This window comes from Pseudonaja textilis, chromosome 1 (genome assembly GCF_049901715.1).
Source record: "Pseudonaja textilis isolate UNSWEBS1 chromosome 1, rPseTex1.2, whole genome shotgun sequence".
Lineage (NCBI taxonomy): Eukaryota > Metazoa > Chordata > Lepidosauria > Squamata > Elapidae > Pseudonaja > Pseudonaja textilis.
Genome location: NC_141990.1, coordinates 40,060,115 through 40,074,324, shown reverse-complemented (window position 1 = coordinate 40,074,324; position 14,210 = coordinate 40,060,115). Strand labels below are relative to the sequence as shown.

Here is a 14,210-nt window from a genome sequence, read left to right as displayed (position 1 = left end):
GTTAAAGTTGATTAGGAGAGAAAAGTTAATTTAGTGTAAATATAAATGGCATATATTAAACACAGTCAATGACTATCATGTTGTGTTTTCAACATTAACAATCATAATTAATTAGGAAACGTTGGTCAAATAATTTTGCATGTTTCTCCCTCAGAAATATTATTTTTGAAATATTTAACAGCCTAAATCCATTATTATCATGAGGAGCTTTTAATTGGAGCTATCATTTTTCCCAATGTCATGTATTCTAACCATAATAATATGGTATGTTTGGGCTTACAATCATATGTAATGCAGCTTAAGTCTCAAGTCTATTCATTTATCTTCCTTAGTAGAGCAGGTTAGTTATCCAAAGCTAAACTACGAAGTCTTCAATTAAAGCACTTTATGTAGCTGTGCTAGGTAAAATTCCAGAAACTGTTACTACTACTGAGCTAATAATAGTTTATCATATAGTATTATATAATAAAATTTATCATATAATGTATTAAATGTACAAATGTACATTAAATGTACAACATGCAGCTCCACTTAGGAATTCTGCTTACAGTAGTGTAAAAAAAAGGAAGGGATAAAACTTAATTCCTCCCAACGTTTACTTCACTAAATATCTCCTCCATACATTTAAAAAAATCTCCATTGATGTCAATGGAGTTAGTTCTGGCATCACCTGAGGAAACAGAAATTGTATTATGCAAATGATTCTTATAAAAGGTATAACTTTGCAATTGTGCCTTTTGCATAGATAGCTGTCAGGACTGAGTCTTCACATGCTTAGTTTAACTCCCACATCCAATTCTTAATACAAATATCTGTAAACAACTAATTTATGTATTTTACAGAAATCGCATCTTAAAATGTACTTGTAATAGACCACTTTTTCATTCAAGATTTTACCACATAGCCTTTACATCAGGGATAGAGGATTTCCATATATCAACAAAGACCCCTCCCACTCCTACAAGATTCCTCAACATCATCTCGTCAAATTTTCTTCAAGTCTCATCTGTTCCCTTTGAGACGCATCAGTTGAGTTAGCTCTATCATCCATGTGTCATTGGTCAATCTTTTTAAGCCATCTATTTTAATGAATGACATGAATTTGATGTGTTATTTATGCACTTTCTTTTGATGTAAGCTTCTTAGCAATCAATTATATTGATTGGACCTGCCTTCTAGAGGAACAAGAAAAAATGTGTCTATGTTCGCTGTAAACACATTAATATTAGTACAATGTTCTAATGCATCAGCTTCCAATTAGAAGTTGCAGGTCAGAGATTCAATATATGTTTCATATCTACAGTGATCAAATTCAGCCCTTGACTTTGCCACCAGAGCTAGGAAAACCTCTGCCCAAAATTCTACAAGGCCATCTTCAGGCACCATACTGTGTTTGATATTCCTCTACAGAACAGTTTCTTATAATCTCAGGAAAATATTGTTCTAATCAAACAGTATCAGTTTGTAAATCATTTTAGAATGTTATTAAGAGTTTTACAAAATTATTTTTGAGACTGTACATGCAGATACAGGATTGTAGTCTAAATGTTAATAACCTGAGGTCTATATAGCACTATGAAATTTACAGTTTAATTTTCAATTACCTTAGTGTATGGAAGTAACATTAGCATAAAAGTGCTAATCACTGCATACAGCATCAATAATTCCTTTAACAGTATCAGAGTCTTTTTTTAAACTGATTTTAACGACAAATATTTTCTGTTATCTCAATTCAGTCACTGGTATACTTAAATAAATTTAAATTGTGTATTTCATAATCCAACATAAAAATTCACCAAATTCATCAAGGTTTGTATAAAATCCTGGCCCAATTTGTCTGGTTCAAATCATTTTTCAAATGTTCTAATGCCCCTATATCTTAATATCTGCTCACAACAAAATATGAATTTCAAGAAATGAAAAAATATCTTCGATTACTGAAACTCCTTTCTCACTCAGAACTGTCATAATAAAACACTGTGCAGGGTGATCCAGGATCCAATTATGTTCTTACAGTGACCGAATCTCTAGATTATGCCATGAAATATATGAAGCTGGCAACAAAATTACAAATATTTAACATAATTCATTCCCCCAAATGCAAAAGTATGTCATTCAAAACTTAAGAAGTGACCAGATTGTGTATCACTGTAGACAATTGTATCTGGAAGATATATGTGTAGTGAAATATTGTATTTTAGAAGAGATAACTAATTAGAAAGCACTCAAAATAAAATTGATGTATAAGAAGATTAATGATAAAAAAGAATAACTGAAAGTGATCTAAAAAGGAGATAGCAATGGTTTAAAATACATAATGGAATAATAAAAGAAAAATTTCTCATTTGCAAACACAAAACTTCAATCAAAAAGTATGAACGCAACGATACGGCATGAGATCTTGGAAGTCTGACATCGCTGCCGATATCTTTGCTCCTGGACGGTCCTATCAGATCTAAACCGTCCTGAAGAGATGGTGAAAGTGAAGAGCGCATCCTGTCGATCCCAGGGATACCGCAAAGTCCCTGGTAGATCCAGGAGAAGCTCTTCTTGCCAGCGGCAAAGAGGCAGCCATTAAAGCTGCTGAAGTTGGGACAGCTCCGAAATGGAAGAGAGCAGAAAGAGAGAGTGTGCCGGTTTGGTGAGAACTTTTTTTTTTAATTTTAAGATCTGAAAGGACACACTAAGGAAAAGAAAGAATCTATAAAAGTTTTGACAGAAGTGGTTAAGCGGCGATTTTAAACAGGAATGTTTTTTTTGTTTTGTTTTTCTCATTGCTGGATTTTCTATATATGATCTTGTATTTTGAAACTGGACTGGTTTTTTTCGTTTATATCTATTTTTTTCTTCTCCTTTTTGATTTTGTAATATTTTAGGCTAGAAGCTCCCTTTAGTTATTTCATTTTTTAAAAAATATCTTTTCTTTTTTTATTAATTCTTATTATATCCTGCTCGGAAAAGGAGGGGGAAAGTGAGAGCAAAGAACCTTTGTAACACTGCCAACTAGAGGCTTGAAAATATTCTAGTGACCAGATAAAGCTGAGAAAGAAAGAACTGAGACTCTTTTTCAAGGACATTGCTATTTGATAAGATAGAGGGAAGAGCATGGGAGAGTGTTATTGCAGGTGCTCTTCTGTGTTTCTATCAACAGCTGGAGTCTGGTGTTGAAACGTAGAGGGAAAAAAGGTGATAAGTTTTTGGAGAAGAGAGTTATAATAAGAGCCTTGGATAATCAAGCAAAGTGCAGTATGCCCTTTTATCTTTTTTTTTTGTAATAACTATTTGGGTTTTTTGGCTTTGTTGGAGCTTGTCTTTGTTTTTCTTTCTTTTTTTTTGGGGGGGGGGAGTCCAATCTCTACGTTTGCTTTTATTTTAAAGGGAAAGCCTTAAAAGCCATTTTTTCCCTTTCCTGGTATTTTTGTTTTTTTCATCTACCTTTCTGGTTTATTTTTATGTACTTTTTTCTATTTAAGACCTTTCAATTGGATTAAGGTATTGAAGAACCTGAAGAATTTTTCCTTTTCCTTTCTTTTTCTTTTCTTAAGTCTTTTTCTTTATCTAACTATTGATTGGATTAACGTATACAAGAACCTGAAGAAATTTTGTCCTCCCTTTTCCCCCCTTTTTTATTATTATTATTGGGTTTCTTTTTTCTACTATTTTTATTTTGAACTATAATTGGTTACTTCACAATTGGATTAAGGTTTAGAAGAACCTGGAGATTTTGAATTGCTTAAAATGAGTAGGAAATTTATAGCTCCTGGTTCTTCAACTTCTACTTCTTCCTCTGCACCATCTGTTCAATACACGTTCAATACAGACAATGTTAAAGCAAGAAAAAAAACAAGAAAAAGTGACTCTGCAGATGATTATGCAAGGAATTCAAAATATTCAAGCAAGATCAGAGAACATTGAACAAAGAACAGAGAACATTGAACAAAGAACAGGGAAAACTGATGAAAAAGTGGAGAACATCGAACAAATGATGTTGAAGTATAATGAGAGATTCCAAAAAATTGAAGAAGATGATAAACAAAAAGACAAGAAGATTGGAGATATTGATAATAGATTAATAGTGGTTGAACAAGATAAAAGTGGTATGTTGAGATGGGAGATGGATAGATCAGAATTCTATCTTAGATTCCAAAACATAGAGGAAGAAAAAGGACAAAACTTGGCTGAGATAATGATAGAAATACTGGCTGAAGCTTTGGAAATAACTCAAGAAATGATGGATGGAATAGATGTGGTTTATCGAGTTTTCACAAGATATGCGATGAGAAATAGCTTACCAAGAGAAGTTCACATTAGATTTACAAAGAAAGCCATTAAACGCAAATATTGCAAGTGGCAAAAGAGAAAACATTGAAATACAAAGACAAGGAGATTGTGGTCTTGAAACGAACACCCAGAAAAGTGATTGAGATGAGAAGAGAATACCGATTCTTGACTAAAATGCTACTCAAAAAAGAGGTGAATTATAGATGGCTGATTCCAGAAGGTTTAATGTTCACATGGCAAGAACAGAGACATAGAATTGACTCAATTGAGAAAGCGGAATTATTTTATACAGAATTTTTTGGAGGGAAAGAGGAAGAGGCAGAAAAAGAGATTTCACTAATTGAATTCCAAGAGGATGCCAAATAGCGACTGAAAAAGAAGAAGGCACAGTAGGTGAAAAGGTGGAAGCCAAAGAACAACGTGAACTAAGATCTACGAGAGCTGCTAAACTTAACTATATATAACCACGGAAGAGAAAAAATTGATTACAATTAATATAAATTGACTTAACTCAGCTGTTAAAAGAAGGAAAACCTTTCATAAATTAGAGAAATTAAAATTTGACATAATTTGTCTACAAGAAGTACATATTAAAAAACAATATGAACAATTGTTGGTACAGCCAAAATAAGGGAAAATATTTACTTCCTTGACCCACTGTAAGAAAAGAGGAGTGGTTTTATATATTAAAGAGACCACCCCAGCAAAATTGATCTATACCGATGATGATGGAAGAACACTAATGGTGGAAATAACGGACAATAATATGAAAACACTCCTGATCGCAATTTATGCTCCGAATGACAAACAAGAATTCTACAAAAAATTACATATGAAAATAATTGAAATGGACTATGCTAATATAGTTATGATGGGAGATTTTAATACAGCACAGAAAACAATAAAGCAAAACAGAAAGACTCTCCCTAAATCTTTTTTTTAAATGGTAGATGAAATAAACTTAAAAGATACATGGAAAGAAATGCTAAAACTAAACAAGACACCTTCTATTCAAATAGACACTTTTCATGGTCCAGAATAGATATGATACGGATGTCAACAGAATTAATATCTAACATTCAAGAAATAAATATTGAAACAAGTACCTGGGCAGATCACAATCCAATGACAATTAAATGGAAAGGACAAAAAAGATCTAGATGGACGTTAAATAATACTATTTTAAAGGAAAAAGACTTCACACAGTGGATGGAGAAAGAATTGGCTTTTTTCTTTAGAGAAAACAAAAAAGAAGATACATCAATTCAGAACGTATGGGATACAATGAAGGCATATGTTAGAGGCTTGATAATAGACTATACAAGGAAAAGGAATACTATGAAAAGGCTAGCCTCTAAGGCCCTAAAGGATGAGCATAAACGACTTGAAAAAGAGCTACAGAAAATGGCACAGAAAAAGGACATCAAGCTAAAAATGGATATAATTAAACACAAAATGGGTCAAATAGAAAAAGAAGAATTAGCACAGAAAATTAGAGGTGCTAAACAGAACTACTTTGAAGACGCAAACAAACCAGGTAGATGGTTAGCATACAAATTGAGAAAGGAGAAAGAATCAAGGAAAATATTGCAATTAATAGATGACCAAGGCCAAGTTTGCCATGGTATTAAAGAGAAGAAGGAAATCATTCGAGACTTCTATGGGAAATTATATATGCAAATTATATATTGATGAGGAATGAGTTAAGCAGTACTTACAGAATGCTAATTTACCACAGATACCTAAAGAGACTGAAAAAATGTTAGAAAGCAATATAATGATGATGGAATTAACTGAAGCACTCAAGAAGCAAAATAATGGAAAGGCACCAGGCCCAGATGGACTTCCGGCAGAATTTTATAAAACATTACAAGAATCGTTGAATCTTCCATTGCTAGTCGTTATGAATGAAGTTATGTTAAAGAAGAAAATACCTAAATCATGGTCAGAAGCCTATATTACACTTATTCCAAAAGAGGAGGCCAACCCATTACAAATTAAGAACTATAGACCCATTTCTCTACTAAATGCAGATTATAAAATCTTTGCTTCAATATTGGCAGAAAGACTTAAAAATATTTAAATAATTTTATCCATCCTGATCAAAATGGATTTCTGCCAAAGAGACAAATTAAAGACAATATGAGAGTAATCTTGGATACTTTGGAATACTACGAGGCACATCCTGAAAAACAAATGGCTCTGATATTTTTAGATGCACAGAAGGCATTTGATAATGTGAATTGGCGATTCATGGTATTACTATTGGAACAGATGGGTTTTGCTAGAAAATTTATTCAAGCAATAGAAGCTATATACTATAAGCAAACGGCAAAGGTAATGATAGAGGGAGAACTGACAGACTCTATTAATATAAGAAAAGGAACAAGACAAGGGTGCCCACTATCACCTTTGCTGTTTGTTAACTTTGGAAGTGTTAAACAGAAATATTAGAGATGAAAAGAATATAACAGGAATGATAATCAAAATGGAAGAATTCAAGCTGGAAGCATTTGCGGATGATCTGGTTTTCATCTTAGAAGACCCTTTAGAAACAGCATCAAAATTGATAGAAAAGATAGAGACATATGGAAAGGTGGCTGGTTTGAAAATAAATAAAGATAAGACAAAGATTTTGACAAAGAATATGCTATTAAGACAAAAGGAAGAACTGGCAGATCTATTGAAAATTCAGGTCACGAATAAGATCAAGTACTTGGGGATATATTTGACAGCAAGATGTAGTACACTAAAAGAGAATAATTATATTAAACTTAAACAGCAGATAGCGCTAGATTTGGCAAAATGGGAAAACTTACAACTGTCACTAATAGGGAGAATTTTAACAATCAAGATGAATATATTACCCAGAATTTTATATTTGTTTCAAACAATTCCAATTAGGTTTGGAAAAGACTACTTTTAAGATTTAAATAAAATTGTGTTGAAATATATATGGCAAGGTAAGAAAGCGAGAATAAAGTTAAAACTTTTGCAAGATGCTAGAATTAGAGCAGGATTTGGTTTGCCTAATTGGGAGTTGTACTACCAAGCTACAAATCTGATGTGGGTTAAGGAATGGATAACACTAAGAAATACTAGATTGTTGACATTAGAAGGACATGATTTGTTGTTGGGGTGGCATGCTTTTTTATGGTACAAAGGAACTAAAACACAGGGGTACTTTAGAAGACATTATATACGGGAGTCTCTGTGGTTAAACTGGGAGAAGATTAAAAGACAATGTTATTTGAAAATTCCAGTCTGGTTGTCGACTATTGAAGCATTTTCGTATCCTATAATATACAAAAAGGAACAAACAGTTAGATATGGTGAAATATTGAACGAAAAGGGTGAACTTAAATCTATGCAAAACCTAGAGGAACAAGGTATAAAGATGAATTGGTTTTGATATACGCAAATATATTCAAGGTATGATAAAGATTCTAAAACAGAAGGTTTCTATGATAAACTGACTGACTTAGATAAGATTTTGACAGGTACTGATGAAAAGGTGATTAAAAAATTGTATGGATATTTATTAGAAATTAAACTAGAAGAAGAACAAGTTAAAGAAACTATGATTGCTTGGGGGAAGAATTTTGGATATGGGATCGATTTAGAGAAATGGCAAAAATTGTGGTCTCAAAATTACAAAATGACAATGTCAACAGCATATAAAGAAAATTTGTATATGATGTTTTACAGGTGGCATTTTCCCCCAAGAAGAATAGCAAGAATGTTCAAGAATAAATCCGAAAAATGTTGGAAATGTCATCAGACACCTGGCTCATATTACCATATGTGGTGGACTTGTGCGGATGCTAAAAAATACTGGACTAAAATCCACACGTGGTTGGAAAAAATGACAAAAAAACATATAGACTTGAAACCAGAGATATTTTTATTGGGAATTTTACCTGAAATATATAGTAAAGACTTGAAATACCTGGTTCTAAATGTATTAACGGTGGCTGGGATTGTATTTGCTAAAAACTGGAAAAATGAGAAAATACCATCACAGGAGGAAATCATTAAGAAAATATTGGAATGTGCTGAAATGAGTATATTGACATTTGAAATTAGAGAACAAGAGGATAAACAATTTTATAAAATTTGGGATCTTTTCTATCAATGGTTAGACAATAAAGTACAGTAATGAAATATGTAGACTTTTAGAAAATAATATATAAAGATGTACTTCTTTCTTATTATATCTACAAAATGATTTTAGGATAGATTTGGGATGATAATATGAAATGTTATAAAATAAACTAAGTAAATTATGGTTATCTTGTAAAACATGAATGAATAAAAGTATAGTCAAATGATTGATTAATAATGATACTAAGGTATTTAATTTTTGATTGACAATATGAGATTATATGTAATGTAACTGTAATTGAAGACTACAAAATGGAAGCACAAAACAATTTGTAAACCAACCGGCACACTGTATGTACACCTATGGAAGATAGCTTGATGTTTTTTTGTTTTCTTTGTTTTTAAAAACCAATACCATTTTTTAAAAAAGAACTATGCTATCTATTCAGCTCAAAGCTGCAAAGCCTTTCTGTCCTTTCTTACCTCCTCCTAAGAACAACTCAAAGGAATTGGGGTTTGGGGCAATTGAGAAAAAGTACCACATTGTAGTAAATTTGCCATTTAACATTCCACTATGATTTCCTAACCTCTAATCCCAGTCTTTCTGCAAAATCCAATGGTATCTTTCAACATTTATTTGAAGCATCAATCTGTGCATCGACCAGGAATAATCATTTTAAAAAGACGCTCCTATTAACTAATCCAAAGAATGGGTTATGTTTGAAATGACATACAGGGGCACATCTACAGTACTTCAAGCAAAATTGAGGAAGGGTAAGTGCGCATACAGCAATCTGATCATCACTACTTTCCTCTTTTCTTGTAATGTATGTTATATTAATGTAGGTTTTCCAAAAAAAAAAACGCAGAGATTTCTGGAGTGTCTGAAAATTTCCAAAGCCACTGAAGAAAGAAATACAGCCCCATTTTCTTGGCACATCTTCCATACAAAAACTTTGTATGGTTGTTTCACCTGAGCAGCTCCCAACTCAGACCAATGACTCATGTTCTCCGTCTACACCCACCATAGCTAAAAAAGATGCTCGGACGCTCCATTTACCACCACCCCGCCGCCTAAGCGTTTCCCGGGGCAATAAAAGTCAACCATCAGAGCCCCGCCTCCAGCCTCTCAGGTAGACCACGAGGCCCGCCCTTGAAAAGCTCCGCCCCCTCGCTTCCCCTCCCCCTCCCCCTCCCCCTCTGCCTGCACTGCAGTTCGTCCAAACTCGCCTTCGGCCGCTTCCACCCCACTCAGCGGCTGCTCCGAAGCGCGACTGGCCAAACACATCGTCAATCTAGCCCCGAGGCATCCTGGGAGGTTAAGATCCCCCGCCACGCCAAGCCTCCAGTCTCTGTCTCTCCTTCCCCGCCCCCCTCCCGCCCGCGCCCTCGAAGGAGAGAGAACTACAACTCCCAGAATGCACCACTAGGCCACACTTCAGAGGAGGGGTCCAGGCACGGCCCTACCTCCTGGGCCCCAGCCCCCTCCTGGTTCCCCCAAGTGTTCTATTAGGGGGATAGCGGGGCTGTAGTCACGCCTCAAAAAAAAACACCCCACTCTCCGGGCAGGCCAGCCCGTCCCCTCGGCGCTCACCTGGTCCTTGCCGCAGCCGTTGGCGAGGGTGGTGCATCCTCCACCAGCTGCCCTCAGTCAGTGCGGCACCGGCGCGTAGCTCCCTGCCCTGCCTGGGACCGTATGGGAAGCTGCCTCCTCCTGTGGGGGCCGCCCGGGGAGCATCCTCCCCCCTCCCGCACCGGCCTCGGGATGGGTCCGCGGCGGCAGAAGGGAGGAGGAGGAGGCTCCGCTAGCGGGATTCGCCCACAATGCACTACGCGCAGAAGCAGCAGCGGCCGCCGCCGTCCCTGACATCAGCTCTAGCCTCCGCAGCGTCGCCCCGCCCTACCTTGCCGGCTTCCTTCGGGATCTCCCGTGGCCCCCACGAGCCACAACAGGGTTGCTTCCCCACGGTGCGGCCCCGTCGTTGCACGAAGTGCCTCGCGCGGGCACCGGTCTGAACCCTCCTTCTGTGGTGCCTTTTAAAAGAACTAGGGGTAGCATGTCTGGACTGCAAACTCCGAACCTCGCATCACAACGCGTTAGGATTGTCTGTACTCATTTGCTCTTGTCTGGGATTGGTGCTGGCCGGATGTGATTACCCTCTGATAAGTGGGAAATCCTGATCGCTCCAGCACATGAATGGACACCATGCACTAATACTTCATCAACTCACTCCTACGAGGTCTTTCGCTGCTGAGGTGACCGTAGCAACAAAAAGTTTCTTTCAACCTATTTCCCTGTTTTATCCATCAAGTATTTTCATGACTTTGTCATCGTTATTAAATGCACTTAAAAATAAAGCACATAAATATATTCATTACTTTTATATTTTAATTGTGAGAATTATGTCCCCAGTACCTCTATTTGTACAGGTACAACTGACAACCACAAATGATCCCCAAATTCCTGTTGCTGACGCAGTTCTTGAGTTTAGCTCCATTTTATAACCTTTCTTTGCCATAGTTGTTAAGCAAATCACTGCAGTTGTTAAGTGAATCTTGTGGTCAGTAAGGAAATCTCACTTCTCTCACTGACTTGTTTGTCAGAAGCTGGCTGGAACATAAAAAAATGGTGATCACATGACCAGTGTGGATGCTGCAATGGTAGTAAGCTTGAAAACTGATAATCAAATCCCTTTTTTCAATACTGTTGTAATTTTTAATGGTCACCATTAAAAATTGTTGTAACTTGTAAGTTAAGGACTATCTGTAGTAAATTGGAGGGGTTTTTCTTACATTGAAGTTGGGTAACAAGACAATGAAATGTGAAAAAAATCAAAAAGCAGTAAAATAGGCCAAGCCTCTGTGCCAATGGACATCATAGATGCTTATGGAACAGAGATGAAGAAGGATCGACATTAAAAACTATGATAAACGGATGCTCAACTTTAGAGATAAAATTTCAACACAGCAAGGAGAAGATTGTGGACTAAATCTGTAAAATGTACATCAATTATAACTCAAAATTTGTACAAAACGTTCTATAGACGGTATTCAACTCCATCAATAAAATCTAAAATTGACAAATAATGAATGCTTACAGAAAATAAAGCACTTTAAAGAAGACAAAAAATCCACAGCTAAAATTCTCTTCTGCATGCAAGGCATTGAGATTATTGCAATCTTTTTCCTCAAGTCATCTGTCTTTTGTACTCACAGAAAACCTTGTGAAACTTGTTCGTCCAACCTGGCACATTTGACTACTTTAACAGATTAACATTCTGCAGCATCACCATCTGCTTGTATGAAGTCATCTAACTCTATGGTTGTTTTTTCTTGCATATCAATTTGATTCAATCATGGATAAGAAGCAGACATTTCTTGAAACCATGTTTACTAACACATTATCTTTCCTTTAAATTACTGTGGATCTACGGTAGAATATAGTGCAGGAAACATACACATGTAATAGCATATAAGTATAGAAAAATTTAATTAGCTGTCTACTCAAATATGGATATTTTAATTGCCCCCTGGTACTTCAGATATGACACCTCTTAAAAACTTCACTCACCACTCCAAGAACCTTTTGGCTGGAGAGAGCGAATGTACCTTCACCCAAATAAGGCACTTTCAGACAGAACACCTTCTCTGGCTATGCCTATTTTGCATTGTCTGGCAACCTGGATTATTTCCCTCCTCATCCCTAAATAAAATATGTTTGCCAGCTCAACTCCAAGTAACTTCAGATACTCTTAACTATTTTTAGCTTTTTTTCCTTATCCTTTATTTTATAAATAACTCAAAGCAGGAAACATATCTAACATCTTTTCCTATTAATTTTTCTTTTGAAAGGAAGTTTTTCTTTCAAGTTTTCTTGGCTGCAATATGGAACTTGTTTACCAATATTTGTGGGAGGAAAGAGGGCTGGCATAGATCTACCTATCACCAATGCCTGTTGAAATAACTGCTACTAAATTTGAAGAAACCATATAAAAAAAACTCCTGTATCACTCTTTAATCTTCTAGTGTTCAACACACCTGTTATTGTTCGCAATATGTAACCACGTGGCCATGGGACTAGGCAAATGCAAATTTTGGGTAGAATGGACATATGGGTATCAAGTCCACTGTTGATTTTGAAGATTAATATATCACTGCAAAATGGGCATCCCCCTCCCCAAGAAGTTGAAGTCTATTGTTTTCCCTGTAACGGCTGATGTTTGCTTCTCCCCACAAAAGGTTTTTCCCCCCCACACGTGCAATTCTTGGTATCATTGATAGTACATTTCATGAGTAGTGGCCTAAAGGTAGAGCTCTCACCTCCCAATCAGAAGGCTGTGGAATTCAATCCCAGGTAGAGGCATATATTTCTCTCTCTGGGAATGTTGAGAATATATCTGCTGAATTGCATTGGCGACAGGAAGGGTATCCAGCCAGTAAACACTCAGCTCCATTCAGTTGTCCAGACTCCATCCCTCAAGGGATTATGGGGTTTGTTAAAAGATTATTGCTAGTACATTTCACATGTCATTCAACATAGCTTTGTTAGAGGATCCATACATCTCAAACCATACTGTTCAGATGATGCTATGGTATCTTCTTCCAGCAAATAGCTTCACATATGTATGCCTCCAAGTTCAAAACCACACACACCCAGAGTGATGGTATTTAAGATCTTTTCTTAGCAAGTATGGGTTACCTTCTTTATAAACTGTCAAATTAGAGCATTCTTAAACCATTTTAACTAATTATATTTTATGGACATTTTTCTAGGAAAGGCTGTATTTCTGGTTATCATCAGAACAATAGTATTCAACCAAGCAATTAAGGGGCTGAGTTTATATCTTGTAGCAAACTTAATGTAGTTTATTTAGGTTAGAGCAAATACGGTTTATGCTTTTGTAAGATGTGTAAAACCTTAAGTGTGTCTTAGTGAACCATCATTTAACAATAGCTCAGAATGTGTAAATCTAGCCAATGATTCTGTGTTGGTTGTTTGAAATGTATTATCTAATCTGTTAATTCAAAACAAATGTTTGTGTTCCAAATATCCTATATATCCATTTTTGAAAGAGGGGAGGTAACTAAGAGCAGCTTTATAATTTCTATTTTTTTTAATGTACAATATATATATATATATACATATTCTTAAGTTTTCGTGGGTATTTATATGTATGGTATTCAGCTTTATTCGGGTATTTTCCCATGTCATTATAGTTGTGCTTTTAAAGTTGTAGCAACGTTTCGGCAGAATCTCATCTGCCATCATCAGGCTTCTTTCTGTATTGTGCTCATCTGTGAGTCAGACTTTCACAGCCATTTCTGTTTTAAATTTGGTGCTAGCCTACGCTGTGCCAGAATGGTTTTTTCTTCATCCTGATTGGTTGGGAGTCTTGGAGTTCACTGTGTTCTGCTTGATTGGTGTTTCTAATATCTTCTGTCTGTTTTGTAGCTTTTTTTGTCTTGATTGGCTGGCAACATTGTGTTTCCTGTATTGGAGGCTTTTAGTGCGGCTTGGCTCTGAGTAAATGGACGGCTATCATTTATTAGGAAACTAGGTTTCATCTGGGTGCCTGGTTGGGGTGTGTTTGAGCTGGAGGTATCAGGGGGAGTCTGTTTGTGCCCAGGTGTTTGCCTGGCTAGTGGTCTAGAGATTTTTTTGTTTGAGAATGCAGGCTTCCAGATAATTGACAGTCTGGTGGAGTCATCTCTTCTATTCATGCTTTCAGGTCCTTTTTCAATCTCTATGGCTTCTCTGATAATTCTGTGGCTGGGGTTTTCTATAGTGGCTAGGGTTTTGGTGCCATTGAAGTTGATGCTATGAC

General features: G+C 36.1%; 1 protein-coding gene across 2 annotated transcripts in view; it reads right to left on the bottom strand.

The window, feature by feature from the left end:
- TTBK1 (tau tubulin kinase 1) overlaps positions 1-10,209 on the bottom strand; it is a 102,498-nt gene extending 92,289 nt beyond the window's left edge. Inside the window, exon 1 of one of the 2 annotated variants that reach the window (XM_087932114.1) lies at positions 9,980-10,209. The gene's annotated coding sequence lies outside the window, so the exon portion shown is untranslated. The remainder of the gene's footprint in view (positions 1-9,979) is intronic. The other variant, XM_087932124.1, reaches the window with a different exon arrangement.
- Positions 10,210-14,210: the final 4,001 nt, after the last annotated feature.